The sequence below is a fragment of the Myiozetetes cayanensis genome, unplaced genomic scaffold, assembly GCF_022539395.1.
Source record: "Myiozetetes cayanensis isolate MyiCay16 unplaced genomic scaffold, myiCay2020 scf1, whole genome shotgun sequence".
Classification (NCBI taxonomy): Eukaryota; Metazoa; Chordata; class Aves; order Passeriformes; family Tyrannidae; genus Myiozetetes; species Myiozetetes cayanensis.
In genome coordinates this window covers 129,693,028-129,715,661 of record NW_026086604.1, presented here as the reverse complement: position 1 = coordinate 129,715,661, position 22,634 = coordinate 129,693,028, and the positions used below count along the sequence as shown (strand labels likewise).

The 22,634-nt window shown below is 38.6% G+C and overlaps 1 protein-coding gene across 1 annotated transcript in view; it reads left to right on the top strand.

The window, feature by feature from the left end:
• ADAM22 (ADAM metallopeptidase domain 22) overlaps window positions 1-22,634 on the top strand; it is a 134,057-nt gene that overhangs the window by 38,384 nt on the left and 73,039 nt on the right. The window contains exon 4 of the mRNA XM_050324135.1: window positions 19,691-19,757. The gene's annotated coding sequence lies outside the window, so the exon portion shown is untranslated. The remainder of the gene's footprint in view (window positions 1-19,690; window positions 19,758-22,634) is intronic.

Genomic DNA, 22,634 nt, shown 5'->3' with positions numbered 1-22,634 from the left:
TAATAAAGCAAAAACAGCGCTAGGTGGTCTGGGAAGTCATTGCTTCGCCCGAGACACACATCAAAATGCAGCAAATGTCTCTTTTTATACATTTTCAAGTCCCAGGTTTTAGATGTAAATCTACTTTGTGGTTGCGAGTGCATGGCTCGTTGTTATCTGCCTTCTGGAGTTTGTAAGGGATGAAAGCTGTAGTTCTTATCAGTTGAATTCCACCAGTACTGACACTTGTTTGTTTAGCAAGATGTCTGCAAATATTTTTACTGACACTTGCTTGATTAGCAGGATGTCTGTGAAACTTATCTTGTTTAATTACAACAAAAAGTCTCTGACTCCCTCATACACATAAGATTTTATGAACAAAGTTAACCCTTCTATTACATTCTCACTTCCTAGGCTTGGAAACCTTGCAGCCTCCTGGCAACAGTATCCATTTTCAGGACACTTCTGTCTCAGGGCATGGTGTATGAAACAACACCGCAGACAGCGCCATGCGTGGTCATGTGCCCGTGCTTGAGCCTGTGCCCCAGCCCTGATTATTCTCTGAGGAGAGACCTGTGTGGCATCTCACACCTTCTGCTTTTGGCATCTTCAGTGGTGCTGCTCTGCAATGTCTCATTGGGCTGGGGGAATTTTTTTACACACACTTTCTGAAAATACATAGATGGTGTTACATAACTGGTTTTTCTTATGACAGATGGATTGAAAAGTTTATTATTCTGATTTAGATTAAAATAAAACCTACTCTTGATGTATTTAATTTTTTTAAATGAAAAGCATTCTATTCAAATCCACCTCACAGTTCTGACCATCTCTGATCAGGTCATGGTAGAAATCTTCCATCTATAACATAACTGTTTAAAAATCTCAACAATTGCAATTGAAATTCTATCTTATTAGTTTTTGGAGTTATGTGAACTGTGCAGTGAAATTCTACAGTAGGCTTGCCAGTGATAACCTGTGTTCTCATCAGAACTAAATAATTAAAAGATAAGATGATTTTCTATTAGAAAAACAGTGTGTGTGTTTTCCAGAATCTTACTTAATTTATTATTTTTCTGACAAAACCAACAACACTAATGAAGTTTGGGCTTTTTTTTGGCAATAGTTTCTTTGTTTTCTTGATGGCTGAGAAACAGTAACAGTGGGTGGAAATGCAAACAAAAACATTCTTTAAAAATATTGTCAGAAGCTTTTCAAGTCTTGACTTAAATAAACCAACAAAATGTACAACATTTTAACATTTTCTCAGATTTTGATTTAACAAACTAGCTTACGCCTCTCCTTATTATTCTTTTAGTTGTATTCTTTTCCTGCAAGCTTTTTTATTTTCCCCGGGATGAAATATTGCATTCTGTGTTTCATTCACTATTTAGTATGTTGTTGTTACCCAGTCACTGAGTTCTCTTCAGTCGTAGGGTAGGATTCTTTGCTGCATAACTCTGAAAAGATTGAATTTGAGACAAGAGTGCTATTGTGCTTTTGGAAATGATATTTTGCAAGTCTGGGATAGTAACTCATGATTTTTTTCTGTGTCCTTTTCTAAACCCATGTCAATAGCGCTGATAAAATACGTATTTGTATCCTAAAAAAATTACTGCGGCTCAAGTGGCCAAGTAGCAAAGAACAATTACTTATTTTGAATTGTTTTCCAATGCGTTACAACAAATTGCTCATTCAGGAAAAATTAATAAGATTCTATTTTGGAGTGTTTCTCTTATTTAAGTGCCTTTGAAGACTAAAAAAGGAATTGCTTGGGGGAGAAAACCTATTTGGAAAAAAATGTTAATGCACTCTTTCTTATTAGATGAAGGGGTCTGTAATTTGTTGAATAACCTCTAGTGAACGGAATTAAACTGATACAAGTGTAATGCTTACGTGCTATTTATGGTCCATTTATGGCATGAAAAATATGGTAACAAAATAGAACTTTCTGAGCTTTCACTGTATAGTACTTCTTGTGTTTTAAAATACACCAGAAAAAGAAATGAAAGGATTTCAGGGATGCAAAATTATGATACTGGACAGAACTATATCAACATCCTGTGGGCAAAAGCCTTTAAATACTTGGACCATGTTTATGTAGTGGGGAGGGAGAATGCTGATCAGATGGCTTAGGGGTCTTCCTTTGGCTTCAGGGCATAGCTGGGAGGAGATTGGAATGGAGTCACCTCTGGGGCACTGAAGGGATTTGCTCTCTGCTCCAGTCTTTTGCAGTTTTAGTTTATTTGTAGTTCTACACCTCTTGTCTCCTTTCTGAGGGGATGGTGTAATAGTATAAATAATGCTATATTATTTTAGCATAAATGGAGTATAAATAACATAATAAATATATACCTATAAATAAGTATAGATAATAGCTGTACAATATAAATAGTAGTTCCTTCTCCACCATTTTTGCTGAGTGTGAGGCTGGAGTTCTGCCTAGCTGCAAGGAATAATTCCCATGCTCTACTGCACACCAGTGCTTTTGAGTAGCAAATCTAAGTCTACATTTTCTGAATAAGTGTCACCTTCCATTTCATTTTCTGTGACTGAAGCTAATCCATGAATACATGGATTCAGGTGGGTATATCCAAGTATGATTATAGACCCGTTCTTGTAATCTGAAATTAGGTTGGCATGAGTGATGCCTCATCTCGGAGGGATTAGGTCTTTCAGGGACTGAGTGCCCTTGACTCCCACTCATTTAAGTGGGAATTGTTCACCTTCACTTTTTGCATGCTCAGATTGCGTGGACTGAAGTACAGCTTCATGTCTCAGAGCAATATCATCATCCTGGTATTAAGAAAATTTCTCTAGCAGCTCACAATATTTAGAATAGCACTACTTCATCTCCTGCTTCTCCATTACCTCATTCTAAGACGAAAGTGTTTTCTCTCTTCACATTTCCCTTAGTGTGTGCTTCCAGCTGATATTATATATTAATTCTGCAAATGCATTATTTAACTTTAAAGAGCATTTTATGCTGCAAACTGTTAAAAAGTGAAATAGTGTATGAAAGGACACTTGAGTTAAGGGAGAACACATCTACTCTTTCTAATTTTTTTTTAATCTATGTTGATTTTCTACTATTTGTGTATATGGATTGAGATTTTTTAGAGAATGTATCAGTGCATTTCAGGAGCTTCTTCATGTTTCTGATGTTAAATTGAGTTGTATTTGAGGAGATTTTAAACTCAAATATTTCTAATATGAAAACCAAACCCATATATATTTGGATAGTTTCTGTGTTATTTTTTATGCCTTCCACAATGAAAAGCTGTAGGGTGTATTGTATCAAAATGAAATGAGCTTTGAAAATGCTGGAATCCTCCATGCAAAATTTATCAATACCTCAGAGACTGTGCAACTCAATGAAAAGAAAGCCTGTTGTGTTTAGAAAAGGGTTCTGCTCTGTTAGGATTTGTTTCCCCTAAAAATATTTCACAAGGAAGTGTAGTGCCAGTAGATTTCAGTGATGACATGCACATCTTGTAATACAAAACGTGTAGCAGGTCTTTGCTCTGCTACCCTAACGCAAAATACTAAACTTGTGCTAAGACTGAAGTCTGTGTAAGGTGATGGTACTGATACTGGAAGAACTGGAATCCACCTGTTCTGCAGTACATCACCCATCTGCCACTGGTGTAGCCATGTTCTCCCACAAAGTCAGTTTTCATGAAACTCGGATGTATCTCTAGGGTTCCCTTATACATTTCTGTTCTCATTTTGAATGTTTTATCCCTCGCATATTTTTGGCCAGACATGTCAATCTGAAGTGCACAATCCATATTCTGTTGTTTAAATAGAAAGCAACTGATTTTCAAAAGAGCTGCATATTAATACCCTCTTCTTTGTTATAAGGAATGCTCAACTGCTCAAAATATCTCACCTTTTTGAGAGAAAATGGCAATTTGGGAACAAACAGGGATAAGAACTGATAGTAGGTCCAGGAGACTTAAAACAAAACTTATTATATCTCAGATTTGTCAACATTTTTCATTTAGTCTTGGTTTTGCTTCCTTTGGTCCAATGAATCACTTGTATGGCACAGAGTGGAAATGATGAAATTGATGCCAATCCAAGAGTAGTCTGAAAAGCAGTGGTTAGGGTACACATCTCTTTATAGATGCTTCAGTTGATCTAAATCAAGCAACTCAGGGCTTTGAATGTGAGTGTAATGAGTTGTGCGGTTCTTTGGCTATATGGAGGTGTGTTTTGGAAAAAAATGTTTAAACTGTTACATTTCTGACTAAGGTTTTCCTCTGGAAAAGCTGGAGGTTTTTTTTTGGTGAAAAACCATTTATTGGAAATTCCTGGCCAGCACTAATTAAAAAATATGTTTTCAGGGCATCTGAGGTATCAGACATCTTACCATCTTTCATATATTCTAATTCTCTATCTGCAATACAGCATAGTTGTTTCCACCTCCACACATTGCTGGTCTGTAAAAAAAAACAAAGGTAAATGGAAAATGCATTTATTCTGGTGAAGGCATTCCTTAAACTTGGTTACTTTGTTTCTAAATTATCCTTTTTAAAATTATATATTTATTATTATGGCCATCAATGTTTGAGATTATGTCACCTCTTCCCAAACACTGATATCAATATGCAGAATCAATTAGCTTTAAGAAAGTATTCATCAACATGTATGTCTTTGTGATTTAAGAAACAAATATATTTATTTTTCTAACTTGCAGTTTAATTCTCATCTCCAAATATTAAGATAGAATGCTGCAGATTTTAGTTGTACTAGCAGTGTTTAGCAGATGTACTGAAAATATTCCCATGGAAAACATTACAGAATTGATTAATTGGTTGTGTAATTGTAAATATATCTGGCTCTATTTTTGTGAGGGAGAAAAATGTCTGGGTGTATAAAAATTTATATAACCCTGTAAGGCTTCTAACTTAAAAACCATTAGCATCCTTGGAGGTTGGTTAAGTTTAATTTAGAATTTAACTCAGCATTAAATTCTACAGTGTTATGTGGAGCTTTTGGAAGGCTTTTTCTTGTTCTGCAAGCCACATTAGCCTTCCTGATGATTGCTCATCAAATGCATTGCACTGTAGAACTGGAGTCTTAAATCCAGCTTTTATTATAAGTAACACATGACATGTGAGGAGGATTATTTTTAGAAACATAAATAATTTAAAGTATTGAGCAAGATTCCAGAAATATGTAGTAAGGATGATAATAAGAATATCCTCATATATTTTTGTACTGAAGAGGAGAATACCTTCTTGAACATTTGCTTGTCAATGTGACAAGCTGTAGATATAAACAGTAGTGCCATTTATTGAAATTAATGTTTGCAGAGCCACACATGATGTTCCTTAAGAACTGATGAGCCCTGTTGTAAGTGAGAGGCTCTTGAACTCTCCACTGAGGTGCTGGATTGTATTCCCGTGGTGTTCTCCTGCCTAGTTTTCAGAGGCACTTAAATTAGGAGGCTAATCTCTGAGGATCTCTGTAGTTAGCAGGGAGAGTTTGGGCTCCAGCAGAGGGTGGTTGGGGTAGGAGGCTGGTGGGAGGGTGAGGTCTTGCCTTTGTGAGCAACCAATCTTTCTCTCTGATAGCTGTGGAGAGGGGTATCCTATAGGGACCAGCCTCCCAGTGGAGTGTCCTGTTTCCCTGTGGCTCAACATAGTGAAGAAGGGGAAGGATGATTTCTCTTTGTCTTTTAAAAAGTCCTTCTATATCTTTGTTCTGCTGCAGAGGTTCCTTTAGGATACTGGGTTAGCTCAGGATGAGGACAAGTAAGGAGCTGGAGCAGTTCTTTTGTTAGAACAGTGTAAGCACATCACTGAGATGCCAAGCAAAGATGACAGGAGATTTGAAAGTAGGTTTCTTGTAGAAATGCTTGGTCAAATTCAGATTCATCCTTTACTGAATTAAAATTTTAATTAGAGGCAGCTCTACATTCAGATGCAGATCATACCTAGAGCCATCTGCATGTGACTGTGTCCCTGGCTGATGGGACAGCTCTGCAGATGCTGGGTGTGCTCCCAGCCACAGATCCCATCAGTCAGCTATATTTCACGTCTCAGTTCTGATGGGCAAAAGGACAGGACTGCAAGAGGGACAGTGGCATTCAGAAGTGACACTGGGGTCTTTATTCCCCATCCCTTTACTGAGGAACAGTGGCACTTCTGGTTATCAGAGGTTATCTTATGATGAAATGCTTTATGAAAGTAGTGACTGAGTCAAAGGCTCTGAGGGGGAATATGTTATACTGTGTGCTCTTTAGGGCAGTCCTTTTGTTCTTTCAAGGCTTTCTACCACACTGCTATATAGCATTTAAAGGGGTCTGCAGCTGTTCTGCACTTTTAGACATTATTTTTTTGTGGGCAAGCATGCAGGCTATGCAGTTGCTTCATGAAAATTACCTCCATCTAAACAGACTTAGGTTTTCATCTTACTTATATTTAGTTGTTTGGAAAGACATTAATTTGGAGCCCTTTGAAGGAAAACAAGGCATATACCAGAATGGCAGAATATATTCCTGCTCACTTCTGCATCTGCTGGAATTGATTGCATACTTGCCTCTCCTCCTGAAAGATGCACTTTGCAGCACAACCATAGTGTTTTGCTGCACCGTGTTCAAAATGTAGCTGCTCAATGCCAGAGAGTTGCCACATTGTAAAGAATGCCATTCTTTGAGTCCTGCAGATCTGAGATGCCAGGTGCTCAGCCTCATGTACAGAAAATATCCGGGGGGAGGGGGGAAGGAGGTAAATAACCTCTGAATGAAAAGGTTAGTTCTTTGAATTATAGTAACTGAAGCTGGCACACTCAAGTTTGAAGGTCCCTTTTCGTCTTAAAGAGAATACATCAGGATAAAAATAGATAAGATTAATAGATAATAAATAAGATATTTCTTAGAAATCTATTCACATTTTATAAATGGGTGTATAATGTTTCTGTCTGCAGGCACATCATGGCTGAAAGATGAGAGGCCACAGGAAAAGACAAAATAGTCTTAAGGATTTGTGTTATAACTAAAACAAAATTTTGAGTCTTTGCTGGCACCATAAACCTGCTTCAGAGAAGTTGTTGTGGCAAGTGTTCTGGAGATATAAGGAGATGGTGATTCAGATCTAAGACTCTATGGGAAGAATTCAGTATACTTGGATCTGCTTTAACCCTGCCAATTTTTTCATTGTGGGATATGTATCTTCTGAAATTTAAACCATTGCTTAGGTGGCATCGTGAGAGGTTACAGGTGGCTTATTTTTGAGCATGAGTGAATAAAATGTGTCAAACTCTGAAAGTGTTATCACATTAGACACATTAATAGTCGTGCAGGATAAAACGATTTGTGTTTTAAGTCAAGAAAGAGAGCTTTCTACTATTTTGTAATTGTAACCATTCTGATCTAGAATTCTCCAGACAATTCTGCAACCAAGGCAGGCAAGGTCCTGATTTAAGAGAGGATGACATGAAAGATGAGAATAAAGGGATAGAAAAAGGTGAAGGAACAAGAGAAAACAAATAAGCAAATTGGATATATCATGCATAGTGCATTGCTGACAGATGCCTACTAGAAATGTAAAATATAGCCTATAAAAATTGGATATATAACTTATTGTAATTTGCCTGAGTATAGAGTTTTGTTGTCTTTGAGGAGTGTGAAGATAGGGAGCTTTGGATATACAAGTACGAAACTAGTCATATAATCACATTCGTCCTACCGGAAGGATGTGACACCTATGATAAGAAAAGAGGGCGATATTTGAACTTGCAGGAGTTTTGCTGTAGGATAGTCGATATGAACGGAATAATAGTCCTATCCATGCAGCAGCGGATGGAAGACTGTCATAGCTGCATTTTCAGAAATGGATCTCCAGTTACAGATGTTGAGCAGTCTCTGCAATGGATGCAGCTAGCAGGGTGCTGCTGGCCACTGTTGCTCCATACACTTATTGTAGGTTACATGATGTGAATATGAACCATATATTTAAAAACGATCCTGTGCTAATATGTGAAAAAATAATTTGCATTCCATAAGCACAAATTCTGTAAGAACTCTCAGTTTCAGAAAATGACTTTAATGTATTCATTTTACCCTAAGGGGCAGTGACAGTGATTAAACACACAAGAAATGAAATTGTATCACACCAGTGGTCCATCTGTCCTGACACTGGCAGTGAAAGAGCACAGGGCCATTCTCAGAGTCCATTCCACTCATCCCTCCACAACATCCATGACCGTTTGATTAGAGATGCCAGAAGGCACATCCCTGTGTGTGCCTTTGAGTACCTGTTTATGAACTCATCGTTCATGGCTTCCAGTCATTTTCTGAGATACCTTCTGATACTGTCTGCCTGTGCAGCCTCCTGTGGCAACATGTTGCAGAGATTCACAACTTGTTGTGTGACAGTGCTTTCTTTGATCTGTTTTAAATTGGTCTTCTAATTTCTTCAAGTACTTCCCTATTGTACTAATGCGGAATTAGGTGAATAACAACTTTGCATCAATTCTGTCTATGGTCTACATGATATTGTAAACCTCTATCATATTCCTACATCCTCACCCCATCCTCTCTTCTCCAAATTGAAGAGCCTTTTAAGTTTAGAGAGGATGATTTACTGGTAGGTAACACACAGGGAGGCAAAGAAACCTGCTGAGGTCATCAGTAATGCCAGAGCCATCTGGCAAGCCAGACAGCTTGACTTGGAACAGCATTAGGAAATGGATTTTTTTTGTCTCTCTGAAGCTAGCTGTACTCTTGTAGTTATATATGCTAAATGAAGACTGATGATTGTGAGTTTGACGGAGCTGTGATAATTCATTGGACTGTGGTTAAGTGATTAGTGTTGTCTCAGAATCTGGTTACTGAGAATTTGATGGTTAAGGGACTCTTGTCTTCCCACTCTTCATTAATTCCTAAGATGAGCCATGAATTTTATTTCACAAACCTTTGTGCCATTTGTTATGTGTGGATATTTTGAGATATTTTCCCAATAATGCAGGCTCTTGAAGAATCAAGAGACTCCTTTCCTTGTCTCCCTTAATTGTGCCATTGGATTTATTTGCATAGTTTCAGACTAAAATCCTGGCTCAATCCTTAATGAAGTGTGAGACCTTTGGCTCCTGATCCACACAATGTTCTGTGCTATTAAAATAGACCTTTTTATCAAAATAGAGATATTAAGGTGCTACAGCAGGTAATTTCAGTTTCTTGCTCTTTAATTTGCCTCTCATTGTAAATGTTTTTCATTATTCTTTAGCCTCTCTACCAATAACAGGCTTTTTCAACGTCTGAGTTTCAAGCCCATTTCTATCTTGAAATTCTAGCATATTGTCTTCATCAGAGTAGTTTCTAGTAGTTTGCTATGTTTTGAATTGAAACTATTTTCAGGTATACCCTTTTCTAAAGTTCACATCTATTGAGAACAAAGATAAAAGTAGTGGTAACTTTTTTTCTGATCCTTTTTTCTGAAACATCTGAAGTACTTGAACAATTGATGCATTCCTTAGATTAACAACAAAAACAAACTTCTCTATAATTTTTCAATCCATAGATACAAATACTCTCTAATCATATAAAATAACACAGTTCAGAAGAAATTACTATTCTTGGAGATGACTACATGAAATGTTCTTGGGGCATGAGTAACCTTTCAAATTTGAGGATAAAATGCAAAGTTCTAACAGCAGGTAACTGTGAGCATAAGAGGGTGTTTGTTAAGTGCTTATAAAAGAAATGACAGCACAGCAGGGGAAAGCTTTACTGTCATTAAGGATGCACGTTTTAGGATGGATGTGTTCATAGTGTTAGTGCATAACTGTATATCTCTTGACTTCCTTTGCTAGTCTTCCTTGGCATCATGCAGAAGTGGGAAGCAGTGGCATGGAAATGCTGGTTGACAAGAAGATGGGGTGGTGGGCTGGGGAATGAAGGAGGAGCAGGGAAAGGAAGGTGGGTATGACAATTGGGACTTTGAAAGGAGGTGATGAAACAGGCAGAAGCTGAAGCAGAACGCAATTTGTATTGCTATTTTATGCAGCTTAAGATTTTTTAATTTTATTTCTGTAATTATATGCTGTTTGTTACCTGTAATCTGGGATTGAGGCAAGGCTGAGCTGGCAGTGAGGTAGTTTGCTCCACAGTCCCAGTTTACCTGTTGCTGGGTTGGATGGTGTGTATGTGCAATCTGGTGATGCCTGGTGACTTTGACAGGGATTTCCTTCATGGTTCTGGACAAACATCCCCCAGTGTGAAGCCTTCACTATTTGCTCTATTGACAGTTTCTCGTTCTTCGGGCACTCCACGAGGAGGATTCTTGGGATCAGCTCTGAAGAACTCCAAGAGCTCCTGAGTTGTCCAAACTGCAACACAGGGCAGGACACATCTGAAATGGGTTAAAATGAAAAAGGCACCATATTTCTGAAATATATGGCTCTGTGAAGTTTTAAACTGGATACTCAAAACAAATAGATACTTTACTGGGAAACTGCTAATATGAACTCTTTTGGGGATAGTATGTAGAGGACTCAGTAATTGTGTTTTGTGAGTACTTTGGGAGAACATCATGGAAATGTGCATAAGAGCAGGAATAATTTGTGTATTTGCTTCAGGGCAAGAAGTGCATATACAGTAACTAAAATTTGAAGCTAAATCTTGAAGGAAGCTACTAAACCCAAAAAAAAAGTAAAGTCCATTTGCTAAATGATACAGGTGTCGTGTGCAAAATATGTACTTGTATTTAAGAGCACAAAGTAATAGGAGGGCCATATATAACACTTAAACATTTAATTTCTCTGTTTTTCTCTTTTAATATGGCATTTGTGGACAATACACAAAGAATTGGTTTGAAATGTGGTTGAATCACAAGTGAGTTTACATAGGAAGTGATTTTCCATGTAATATAAAACAATTTGAGTGTATGAAGAAGCATATTAAAAACTAGGATTAGACCACAGTAGTACATTTGTGCAGGAAAATATGTAGCCTGGGCTTCTTGTGTGCATTTCTCTTCCCTTTTTTATTAATTTATGATCTGCTCAAATACTAAAATTAACTATGTTTAGCCTGTCTTTAAAGAAACAAGTGTGTGAACAGAATGACACTGAGGAAACTGCTTTGTAGTAACAGTATAAACATGGTTTGAAAATATCTCCTCATTTTAATAGGACTCCTTCTGAAATTTCTATAAGAAAAAAAGTGATGGCTTGAAGAAACAGAGGTGTAAATTATTCTTCAGCAAAACCAGAGTGAGGTTTTATTGATACTTCCATTGCTATCAATATTGTATGGAAAACTGGGTAAGGAGCAAAGTGAACTTTGCCCACACTGCTTTCAGCTGTACCTGTGAAAGCAGAAGTTTAGAGCAAGAAAAATCCCACTTCACCTTTCCGCCTGCTGAGAATCTTGCAAACAGCTGCTGTTTGCTCTTTCTTCTTGTTAAACTCTCTAGTTTAGCACTACGGCATCTTGAGTAGCAGTGTCTTCCCATGGATATTGGGAAAAATCTGTGACTCCGTGTGTGCAGCTTCCTTGTCAGGGCAGTAGATTTAATCTCCCTGTTGTCTTAAACAGAAGACTGTAATCACCTTCACCCCATCAGTAGCAGCATGAATTAACTGCTGTTTTGAATTTGTGCCCTTTGCAGTGCTTGTGCCACAAAATGTTTTAAAATGCCTTATTTAAAAAATCTGTTTTCATTATATATCATCAGATGCTACTTACCAATTTCATTGGTTTTATTAGGAAATACTAATATTGATGCAAGAAATATAATTAAATTATTGTTTATATTTAAGTTGCAATAAACAAATAGAACCTGAAATTATGATTTCAGAGAGCTATGTTTTACTCTTAGTTTGTTGGGGTAGGGAGCTGTATTTTCTTAAAATATAGGGAAAAAGTCCATGGTGTAGTAACTGTTGATGGAAAGTGTCACCACAGAATGCCTGCTGGAGGTACTTCAGGTGCTGTTCCCGTGCACAAGGCACGTCCAGCATCAGGATATGGTCACACCAGCCTGAGCCTTGAAACTACTGCTGTTGCTTTACAGGTTTTACTTGCAGCTTTTGTTATGTACTCTCTCCTATTTTATGCTAGTAATAGGAGTCATATGTGTAACAGAAATTTGGAGAAAGTAAGAAAGAATGTCTTCAACCTGCTTAAACCTGTTCTCATCAAGAAATGAAGCCAGTCCACTAAATGAAACACATGCTGTTTGTAAGCTGGAGCTGTGAGACTTCTCTGATGCCAGAGGTGGAGGCCCTGTGCGGGGCTGCAGAGATGCTCTGCAGTTTTTTGTCTGCAGTAGGGTGCAGAGCAGTTACTATTGTGTCCTGCAGGCAAATTAGCTATTAAGGGATAAAGGAACTAAGTGCATTTTCAAGTCAGATGGCATTAGGGATCTGAGAGAGAAGTCCTGGAGAGGAAAAAAATGAGCAAATGTTAATATTTGGAAGAAACATCAGCAGAGATTCAAGTTGTGCATCATTGTTTATTACTGAAATGTGAAATTAAGCTCCAGGAAGGGACAGAGATTGGGTACGACATTTGTGTATAATCCCTTGAGGATTTAACCCATTCCTAAGTCCCTAATTTCTTTTTGAAGAAGGTCTTAAATAGTTGGTAGGAGTAGAAATATTAAGAGATTATTTTCACCTTTTCCCCTTCATATTAGCAGCAACAAGGACAGAAAAGCACAGTAAGAATATATTAAAAAGGGGTGAAATGTCAATTTGTGCAGACAAAAACTGACTCTGTTTTTCTAAGTTGGTTTTTTCTTCCTCTGAGTAGGCACTGAGAAAACTGTTGCCGTGTCTACGAGAAGCTATCTAATTCTGATTGATCAGTCCATTTGGCTAACTTAACAGATACAGTCATTAATTAAATTAACCATCCACATAAAAAGAAATTCAGCAATTCTTTTGATGGGAAGGCGGAGATGAAAGTTTTAGAGCTGTGGCTATTAAAGCAGATTGGTTCATGGAGTATGGAGATAGATAATCCCTCCTAAGGGCAAAGAAAGATCATGTGTGAGCAGAGAGAAGGTTTCAGGGTAAACATGAGGATAAAGGAGAATTAAAATGTCCTAGGTAGTCAGATACAGAAATCTGCCAGCTAAAAGGCTTTTTAAAGTTTATCTTGCTGTAGTTAGTTCATGGCTGATACTGAAAATGCTTTAGGACCATAATGTAATGCAAGGTAATACAAATTGCCTTATACTCTGACTGACTGGCAAAACCAAAGATCCATTCTGTTCCCTCTCATCTAGTCTTCCACTTTCCTGGTCCTTGTTTTATGATAATCAAGCTGCCTTGTCTTTCCTGGCGTACAAGATGGGCTGTTCTAAAAATTACCTCCCATAGACCACTCCTTTCTTATTTATTAGTCCTGTTAATACTTGTATAGGATGTACACCATCAGGGGAAAGTATTTCGTTTTATGAGAAGTTTCCTCATTCCAGCAGTGCCCGTTCCTTTTACTGCAGCCCTCTAAAGCACGATATTGCAGGAGGCTTCCTTCTCACAACTTGCTCTGCAACATGGGTTAGCATTACTTGTGCAGTTGATATGGCATCAATCTCTAATCAGTGTCTCCATCATTTCCCTGAAACAGTTTCCTTTGAATGTCTCCATATGTCTGCTGATAATTTCCTGCTGGCTTTCGACCCATTCAGACCTTTCTGCTGACTTCAGCTAAAACCCTCTCTTCCTTTTCAGTAATGCATCTTACCTCAGATCTCTCATTTGATGTCCTTGCCTGGCACCATATTTAATCTGAAATCATCATATTAATCTGAAATTTCAGGTGTACATAATGGAGAGTTGTGGAGACGGAAATCAGTTTGAACAAACAGAAGAAATGATAAAGAATTCTTATGGTGTTCAAGGAGACACAGCAATGATATCAGATATCATGAAACCAGGCATTTCTCTCATTTATAACACTGATGTTGACAAAGGTGCATTTTAATACTATGATTATGAGCTCCCTTTATTTCTACCTTTCTTGACTTTGTAATTCTTCCTGTGGCCTCTAAAGAGGTCCCTATAATTTCTGCTTCTTTTCTTCTGTTAGTCTTTTCAGTCTCTTAAATCTGGAAAGTTAACTTTTGTTCAGAAACTGGTGATAGGAGTTTTCCTTCTGTATTTAAAAGTGAATGTTTCTATTAAATTTTCAGGGATAATTCCCAGGTTTTCATCCATTTCATATTCAGATGCAAGCCTCTTCCTTTTTCAAAAATCTTTAGTGGTTGCTTTTTTCTTCTTTCGAGTAGAAGTGCTTTGTAATCTCCTGTTTTTGATTTCTGTTTCTTTAAACACTTGACCTGTTCTGTCCTCTTTTCTCTTGACAACACGTTTTTTTAATCTCTTTTTCTTCCTGGAACAGCCTCTTTCTGCTGGGGAACCCATCTATTTCCAAAGCTGATCTGTTTCCCTGGGTTCCCAATCCCAGCTTCATTTTGGTAAACCTCATATGCAAATGCTGCAGTTAATTCAAGGCACAATTTAAGTGCATATATATGCATCATCTTGGATAAGGGTAATTTCCTTAGTTGGGGCTCTATTCTGTAACAAAATGTCCCCCCCAGCCTCTGCCTCTTGTGTACTGTTGTGACTCTTTGGGAGATGTGGAAGAGCAGAGAGGAGCTTGCTCATTTTTTGTTCTGACCCTTATGCTATTGGGTCTGTATGGAATGGACTCATGGATTGTCTCATATGGACTTAAGATAATGCTCAAAGAAACGATGCTGCTGAAAACAAAACTACATTACTTCATTTGTGTACATTTAAAAAGTAACAGACCACTGAAAACAGAATTACCATTATTAGCGTAATGGTTTTTTTCCCTTGTAAAAGCAACAGATCTCATGTGCTTTTTTTACTGTAAAATGTTTCTTTTTGTTTTAGGTCTTAACATATGCAGGTTTTTGCCATATCTTTTCATATTAATGGCTCAGCAAATGTTTCTGAAAATCTCATTCTGCAATATTGTCTTTTATACTGTTGATGTTTTGTTCTCTGTAATTTTTCCATCCCTCGTGTTTCTTTGATTTTTTTTTCAGAGTCTGTTCTTTTTTCATAGATTTTATTTATAATTGATACAAAAATTACTACTTAAGCTGACAAAGATGGCTTTTAGGGTAGACTGGGAGGCAAGCTAAATTGTTCCTATTTTATCTCTACCATTGAGAAGTATATGTTTATTTATTTATGTTGAAATGCATACTATTTTAAGGCTGATTGCTCTGTCTTACCTTGCTTAAATAATTTTAATAAGGTTTCACAGGTATTTTAATCTAACTTTTTGTTTGTTTTTAAGTGGCACTTAGGTCCATAGCCTAGTAACTGTGATGGTAGTGGATCAAGGGTTGGACTTGATGATCTCAGAGGTCCTTTCCAACCCATCTGAATCTATGATTCTATGATTCTATGCACTTATGTGCCTCACTGGTACTGAAGACAAAACATGACTCCACCTATGAGGTGATCTCATGAGAGAAGCATTTCTTTTGGCCTGAGTTTTTAGGATTGTGTATAACTGTTAGGTTGTAGCTTAGTTTGTAATAGCACTGATTGCATTATTGGATCTGCAAGAGTGTTGTGTTTTCTTATGACATTTTCAGTGCAGTGAGTCATAACAATAAAGCATAACATGGCTTCATTTGTGGTTTTTATACTGACAAAACATTCTTGGACATATCCTGCCATGTTACTTAGGATAGGCTTTAAAAGTGTCTTTAATTCAGATCCATTGTCTGTTTGTAAACTCTTAACTCGGTCCCCAGGAGCTATGCAGGCAGGTGACCCCATGGTGTTTCCCTTCCAGACAGGCTCATTTTGGGAATCAAGGCACTTGCAAGAGTCCTCAAGAGGTGGGGGAGTGCCAGCGGCTCCCCAGCTGTTTCCATCCCTTTTGTCCTCGAAATTAAGGACCAAGAAGGAGGAAAAAATGGATGGACCTGTTTAGGAATTCTTTTCTTGGCCTACTTTGTAAATAAACACGATTTGAACAACCTGGGTATGTCCATCACAAGGGAGAAGAGCAACTGACTGACCACCAGCAACCCTGGAGCTGGATCCCAGGGGACCCTCTATAATCCGTAGGAGAAACAGAGCCCTTCAGGGTGCAGGCAGAGCAGCCCAGGTCAGGTCAAGGGGGTTCTTGGCCAACTATCCTGTCCCAGTAGCCCTGAGCAGATGCTGAGGGAGAGGTGGAAGAGCAGAACAAGCTTGTATGAGGCTTCCCTGGAGTCCTTTTCCAGGACTCCAAGACTTCGAGTCAGGTGCAATTTCTGTGCATTTGGCAGCTCCCAGTTATGTCCACTAACTAGTCCATTCCCAGCTTGCAACTCTAACATCCATTCTTTCCTGTGGCAAGAGGTTGTAAAATATTCTTGGATATATCCTGCCGTGTTACTTAGGATAGGCTTCAAAAATGTCTTTAACTGGCACATTGTAACTGGTGGCTGTGCCAGAAAAGATTCCTTTTTATTAGTTTTGAGTTTATTGATCTTTTCTGTTACCTCCTAGTTCTTGTGTTGTACAAGGCAGAGAATGATCAATCTCTTTGTTTTCTCATTGCAGACACAGTATCCAGATCTTTGAGAACATAACATATGATCTTCCAGAACATAAAAACATTAACAGCAGTATCTTTTAAAAAGCAGTAATTTTGTCAGATTCACGGGAGCAGACCCTGTGCTTCTCCTTATCATCTTTCCAAACACAACTATAAAAATCTTTCTGAGTTAAGCTCTGTCTTTTGTACTGTATACTTACTTTAATATTATACATTTAACATTTTATAATCTCTTGCATCTTCCTTGGCACAAAACCCTTTACGGCCATCAGATAAGGACAACAGCCTTAGTTTAGCTGAGTACTCCCGAAATAGTAAAGAGTAAAGGTAGAACCCTAAGCTATAAAGGAGGCTGTAGTAAGTCTGTGGAAACATAAACTTCTGCTGAAAGAAAATGTAGTGAATGCTGGGAAATGATATATCTAACTTCAGCAAGCTGAACTAAATACATTTTAAGAGAACATCTGTCTAAATTTCTAAATCTGGAAAAGGCATACAAGACCTTATAGAAGTCTTTGAGCTTCCCCCAGGGAATGAGTATCCTAAATATTTAATATTCACTTCTAAGAGGATTTAGAGTATTGTAATCAGTAAGTCAACAGCATCTCAATAATGGGTCATCTGCAGGTGGCTGTGCAAAACATCAATATAGGTATACAGGCCTGACCAGAATTAAGGGGGTCCTAGCGGGCAAATCTGGTGCAGCTGATCACACTGGTTCTGCAGTGGCCACTCACTCTTTCTTCCAACCTTATCAGCATCTGCTCAGGTACATTCCCTCCCTTGAGTCAGCTCTGGAGCTTATTGCACCTCTTCTCAAAGGACTTCAATTAATTAATGCAGCAAAAACATGGGTTTGTTGAACCCTCTTAAGTGTACCTTGACTTGTGCCAGAGCTGACACGAAGAGTATTTTGATGAGCGTTAGTTCTGACACCCAGAGTGTTTTGATGAGTGCTTGTGCTGACACAGAGTAGGTTCACTGCTTGCTCCTGAGGGAGCACTGAGACTTTCTGCTTTCAGCAGCAACCAGCTGTGAATTCACTGTGACTGAGTGAACAGTTGTCCCATGGATGCTATCATTCAGAAATTTGTTAGCATTCCTCTTTTTGTTGCTGCTGTCGCTCACACTTAGATACAAAGTGGGGTTTTTTGTTTGTTTTTATTTTTTTTTCCTCTTTAACATCCAGTTTCTATTGACTCATTGACAAACCTTTTGCATTTGAGGTTCTGCCAGTACCTTCTATAGCCTAATTGTCTGCCTTTATGTTTTGGTGTATAGACTCTGGTGCATTCACATTCCCTCACAACTCAATTTTTTGCTAGCCTTCAGGAACCTCTCTGTGCTGCCAGGTAATGGAACTTTGTAAACAAAGCTGTCCAGTACCTGTCTGCAGTATTTGAAAAGAGTTCTCCTTTGGGCAGTGGTATTAATCTTACCTCAGTCTGACTGGAAATACATCTTCTTTGACGTATTCTGGGATGACAGTTGTGTTTTTCAGGAAGACACCCTATTTATTGATCTGGCAAATCATTTTACCAGACACAAGTGCGGTCATGTCTCTCTTCCTTATAAACCAGACCTTCCAAAACAACATGATAGAAATTCCCTCCATCCCTTAAGTGCATAAATTTGCTGTTTGTATAATTGAATTTGATCTTATTTCTAATATCCAGTGCTGAAGATCATCCAGGTCTTTCCTATGGGAGTTTTTATCATCTTCTTCTTTATTCCTTATGCTTTCCAATTCAACACTATCAGCATATTTCATTGGAACCCTCCTGGAATTTGTGCCTGGGTTATTAATGCAAATACCAAGCTGGCAGCTTTTAAGGCTGATGTGGGAGGACCCATACTGCCAACCTTGTCCTGCTTGTGGCTCACTCATGATTGTCACCAATGTCTCTATGAGCAACAAAGTCCATGGCCCTGTTCCCTGTTTGGCCAGAGCAAAGCTCCGGAATGGTGATCAGCCGCTGCCCTGGGTGCCCCTCTGCTGTTCCTACCCTCTCTCAGCAGGTCAGTTCACTTCTAGCCTGGGCGTTTTGCTGGTTTAAAGGAGAAATTTTCAATTTTGCTTCTTCTGCCGAGGGGGTCTCTAGTTATTGCCTTTTGTCCCAGCAGTCAACCTGCCTCTTCTCAGGTGTTCTTTACCAATTCTTCATCTTTTTCAGTTTAATCGCTACTGAGGTGGGACATTATCAAGTGTTTATACTGATTTAATCTCAGTAACATATTGCAGTCTTTGGAAATGCTTAGTTAAACTTATGATGCAGATGATGTGGTCCCTTCTAACTGTATCCATTCTGTGATTTTGTAATTTGCTTGGCTAGAAAATAATTATGAGAGAGAGGATTTGACTGGTTTTGCACTGAAGTGCCTTAGTAAATACAGCCTGCGTTTAATTTATATATGTTTGCCCCAGGTCTGATTGTTTTTTATCTTCAGCGTTTCTTCCAAATCCTTGTATACTTGAAGGCTGGGATTGCTGTTGCCCAGAGCTTTTTCCTCTAGCATTGCTAAAGCTGCAGGGCTCCCAGGCAGAGCGGTGGTGGGGATTCCTTGGGACAGGCCCTGCCCCAGGGGCCCCACCACAGTCTTCACACCTGCACTGTGAGCCTGCCTGGGCTGCAGCTCCCATGGCCGATGGCTTTGCTGACCTGTTAATTGTGGACCTGAGCTCACCGTATTGGTGTTACAAGGTCATTTTATTATTGTGCCATCATGTCCTTAGGAGCCTGCCAGCTCAGCTGCCACTTTCCCTCAGATTGAGTTGGAGTCACTCCTGATGTTTGTTCATCCTTCTGCTTTTTTCTTTTTTTAAAATCCACCTAACTTCTGTACTGTTCAGCTTTAGCAGCAAATAGGAAAGCCTCTTGAATTAAAATCGGTATCAGTGGCTGGTTTTGAAGCTTCCATGAAAAAACTCCCCCTAAGTTTTCCTTGTCCCACCTTCTGGTAATAAAAATCAATGTATCCCATGAACTGTGTAACTCCATTGGAGGTGGTTGTTTCAGTGATTTTTATGAACATTTTAGGAAAAGTATCCTGCAGGTTTTGCCCTTTTCAAATGTAAATGTTTAATCAGTGCTTGCTGAGAGGGAGTGCAAGAATACATGCACAAGGCTTATGGTTCTTTTTCTCTTCTTCTTGCAGTGACCTGCTGTCTTCTGAATATCTTGAGAGGCATATCGAGCAAGGTGGGAAGACAGTGGAAGTTAAAGTAAGAATTTCCTTTCTATGCATTGCGTTTTTAATTTTCTTGGCTTTTGATGTTAATGCAAACTCACCTGTTTTTGTGAAAGAAGAGAGATCTGATTTTTCAAGGAATTTGTTCTACTCTTCTGAGGCAAGCATGTTTCATGTTTTTTAACTTCTGACTTTCAAACAAGGCAAATAAAAGTCATTGGCAAATTTAGTATATTAATGTTCATATCAAAACAGTATCTATGAAAAATGTATATATAATAGTTCTTTTTAGTAATAAATATACTTTACTTTTGATGCCTGTTAAAGGAAATCCTTTTGTTTTGGTAGCTAGCCTTTCTACATTGTACTAATGCCCAAGTTTGTTGGTTATGAGCTTCTTTGTGAATTTGAGAATAGCAAGATATATGGTATAGTATTTTCAAATATCTAGTCATGGGTTTCTTTCTCTGTATGTTTGTTGGCATGATGACTACAAGATCCTATCTGTTGCAGTTTTCTTCTGTGAAATGTCCAACAGCCTTTGCAGAAATGTTTTCTTATATGTATGTAACATGGGAGATTTTTCTTGAGGACCTTCTGTTTGTTAGGACTTACTTTGTAGATGTCAGCTATAAAATTGCTGTAGATTACATAAAATGTGCACAAATGTATTTTATGCTGTGCATAATGAAAACTCTTTAAATTGGACTTTGAGGTAAATATCAGATAAAGTTTTGTTCAAAGTTTGTTCTAAAAATGTAAATTTATTTTTTTTAAAATCCCCCAGAGTGCTTTACTAGATCTGAGATCACCTAAATACTCTGAAACAAATGCATTAACCTCTGCAGTGTGAAAGTGGAAATGGAAATGGGCAAAGTAGTCCTTTACCCACTGAATAGCTAAAGATATCCTTTGGTTTACTCCCTTCTGTCATTTGCAAATGTGAAGTCTGCTCTTTTACTGTTATCAGAGATAATAGTCTGCATGCATTATCAGACTGAGGCAAACACATACGTGTTCCATTAAATTGTAAAGACTAATTTCTCAGTCAGCTGTGCTCTGCAGTCAAGAAGTCTTGACTGAGATTCAGAATATGAGTCAAAGCAGAAATAAGGATAATAGCTGATATTAATAAGAACAAACCAATCCATTTGTCTGCATCAAGGTATATATTCAAGTTGTCTAAGTTAATCTATCCAAGTGCCGTCACTGAATTAGCACAAATCTGTTTATGATGAGCAAGCCTTAATCAAGCAAGGAAATGTTTGAAATCAGTGGCTCTTTATGTCCAAGTAATGTTTAATTACACAAGGCAGTGACAGGAGGATCAGGCCTTTTGGAGGAAGGGTCATAAAATGATTTAGGCAAAACAGCTCCCAGTCTCCAGGATCCCAGAGATTATTTCCTCTTCAGTTAGCTTCCATGCAGGGTCGTGGTATTCCTTCAGGGATGGCTATCACTGCCTTGCATAGTACTCTCCAATCTGCTTTAAGTAGAGAACCATTGCTGCATGGAGCTTGATACTCGAGATAAGCTGAACTGGGAGTGAAAGGGGCGTGAGATTGTACTGTAAAGGAGAAGGGTTGCTGCTCAAGTGGTGTGTTTTCCTCTCCATGCTGCCTCATACCTTGCATACCCATGGGCAGGGATGCAGGGGTGGATGGGCAATACAGGGGGTCTCTTCTGCCCTCTCGTCTTCCACTGCTCCAGGATTTCTGCAGGCAGCAGTCCCATGGAAGCATGCTAGGAAGGGGGATGTAAATTTTTTGCTTGTTTTATTTGCACCCAAGTGTGTGGGATTGGAGGAGAGGGAAGCAGCTGCTGTGACAAAATGTCAAAAGAGCCTGTTGGCCCTAGCCATGGGAACATTTTCAGAAAAGTTCAGATACTGAAAGATTTTTGGAAGAGTGCTGGCTACCAAGTACATTTTGATACCAACTCCAGAGTGAAGCTGATTTCAGTACTCAATAGCTGTTTAAAAATAAATCTGATACTTTCTGACCATTATTTTTTAGAGCCACCTGTGAGTGCATTAGAGACCTTCATTTGTCTGTTGAACAGTTTCTGAAAAGCCCTGCAGTATCTATTTTACATTTGAGAAACTGAGCTCTGGTTTCACATCAAATGTTTTGAAAATCTTACTGCAAATCAAAGACATTTTCATTATAGTGACTTAGTATCTTCCATTTCTGGAAGATGCTAAGTCACTATACAAGAAATTGTTTACCATAACTGGTAACATAATTATTATACTAGATTTTGGGGATTGTGCAGTTTGCTTAGATACTTATTTAAAAATAGCTAGCAAAAGGGTGCAACTTATAAATAAATTGCAAAATATGCATTCTGCTATGCAGCATATTCTTAAGCAGAAGCAGAAGAGGTATTTCAGAAAGGAACCAGCTTTCTATCAGTTGCTCCAACATGCTGCTCTTCACCCACCTCTGTGAGATTTGTCTTGGCCGTAGGCAGAGACAGAGGCGACCTGGCAACATCTCTCTTGCTGCTTTGGTGGGAGAAATGGTGACAGAAAGAAAATGTCCATCTGCCATCCACTGCCAGGTGCAGGCTTTGAGCAAGCCCGTTTATACAGCAAAATGGCCTCCTCTGTTCTTGGCCTTCTTACTGGCTACAGAAAGGTGTATTTTGAAATACATGCATATTTCCACTTGCATTTCTCTGTGCAGGAAGGCTGCACAAACACACGGATCGTCAGTGCTACTCTTGTGCCATCGGCAATATGGGAGAAGTCGGGAGCTTTGAATCGCTGTGTGAAGGCAGCTGTACATACACTCAGCAGTTTGGGAATGTTACAGGCATGAATGTGTCTGGAGAGTGGATGCCTGCCTTGGCTCATATGTGATGTGGAGTTGATAACTACTTCTGCCACTCCTCCCCCTCTCCTTGCCTC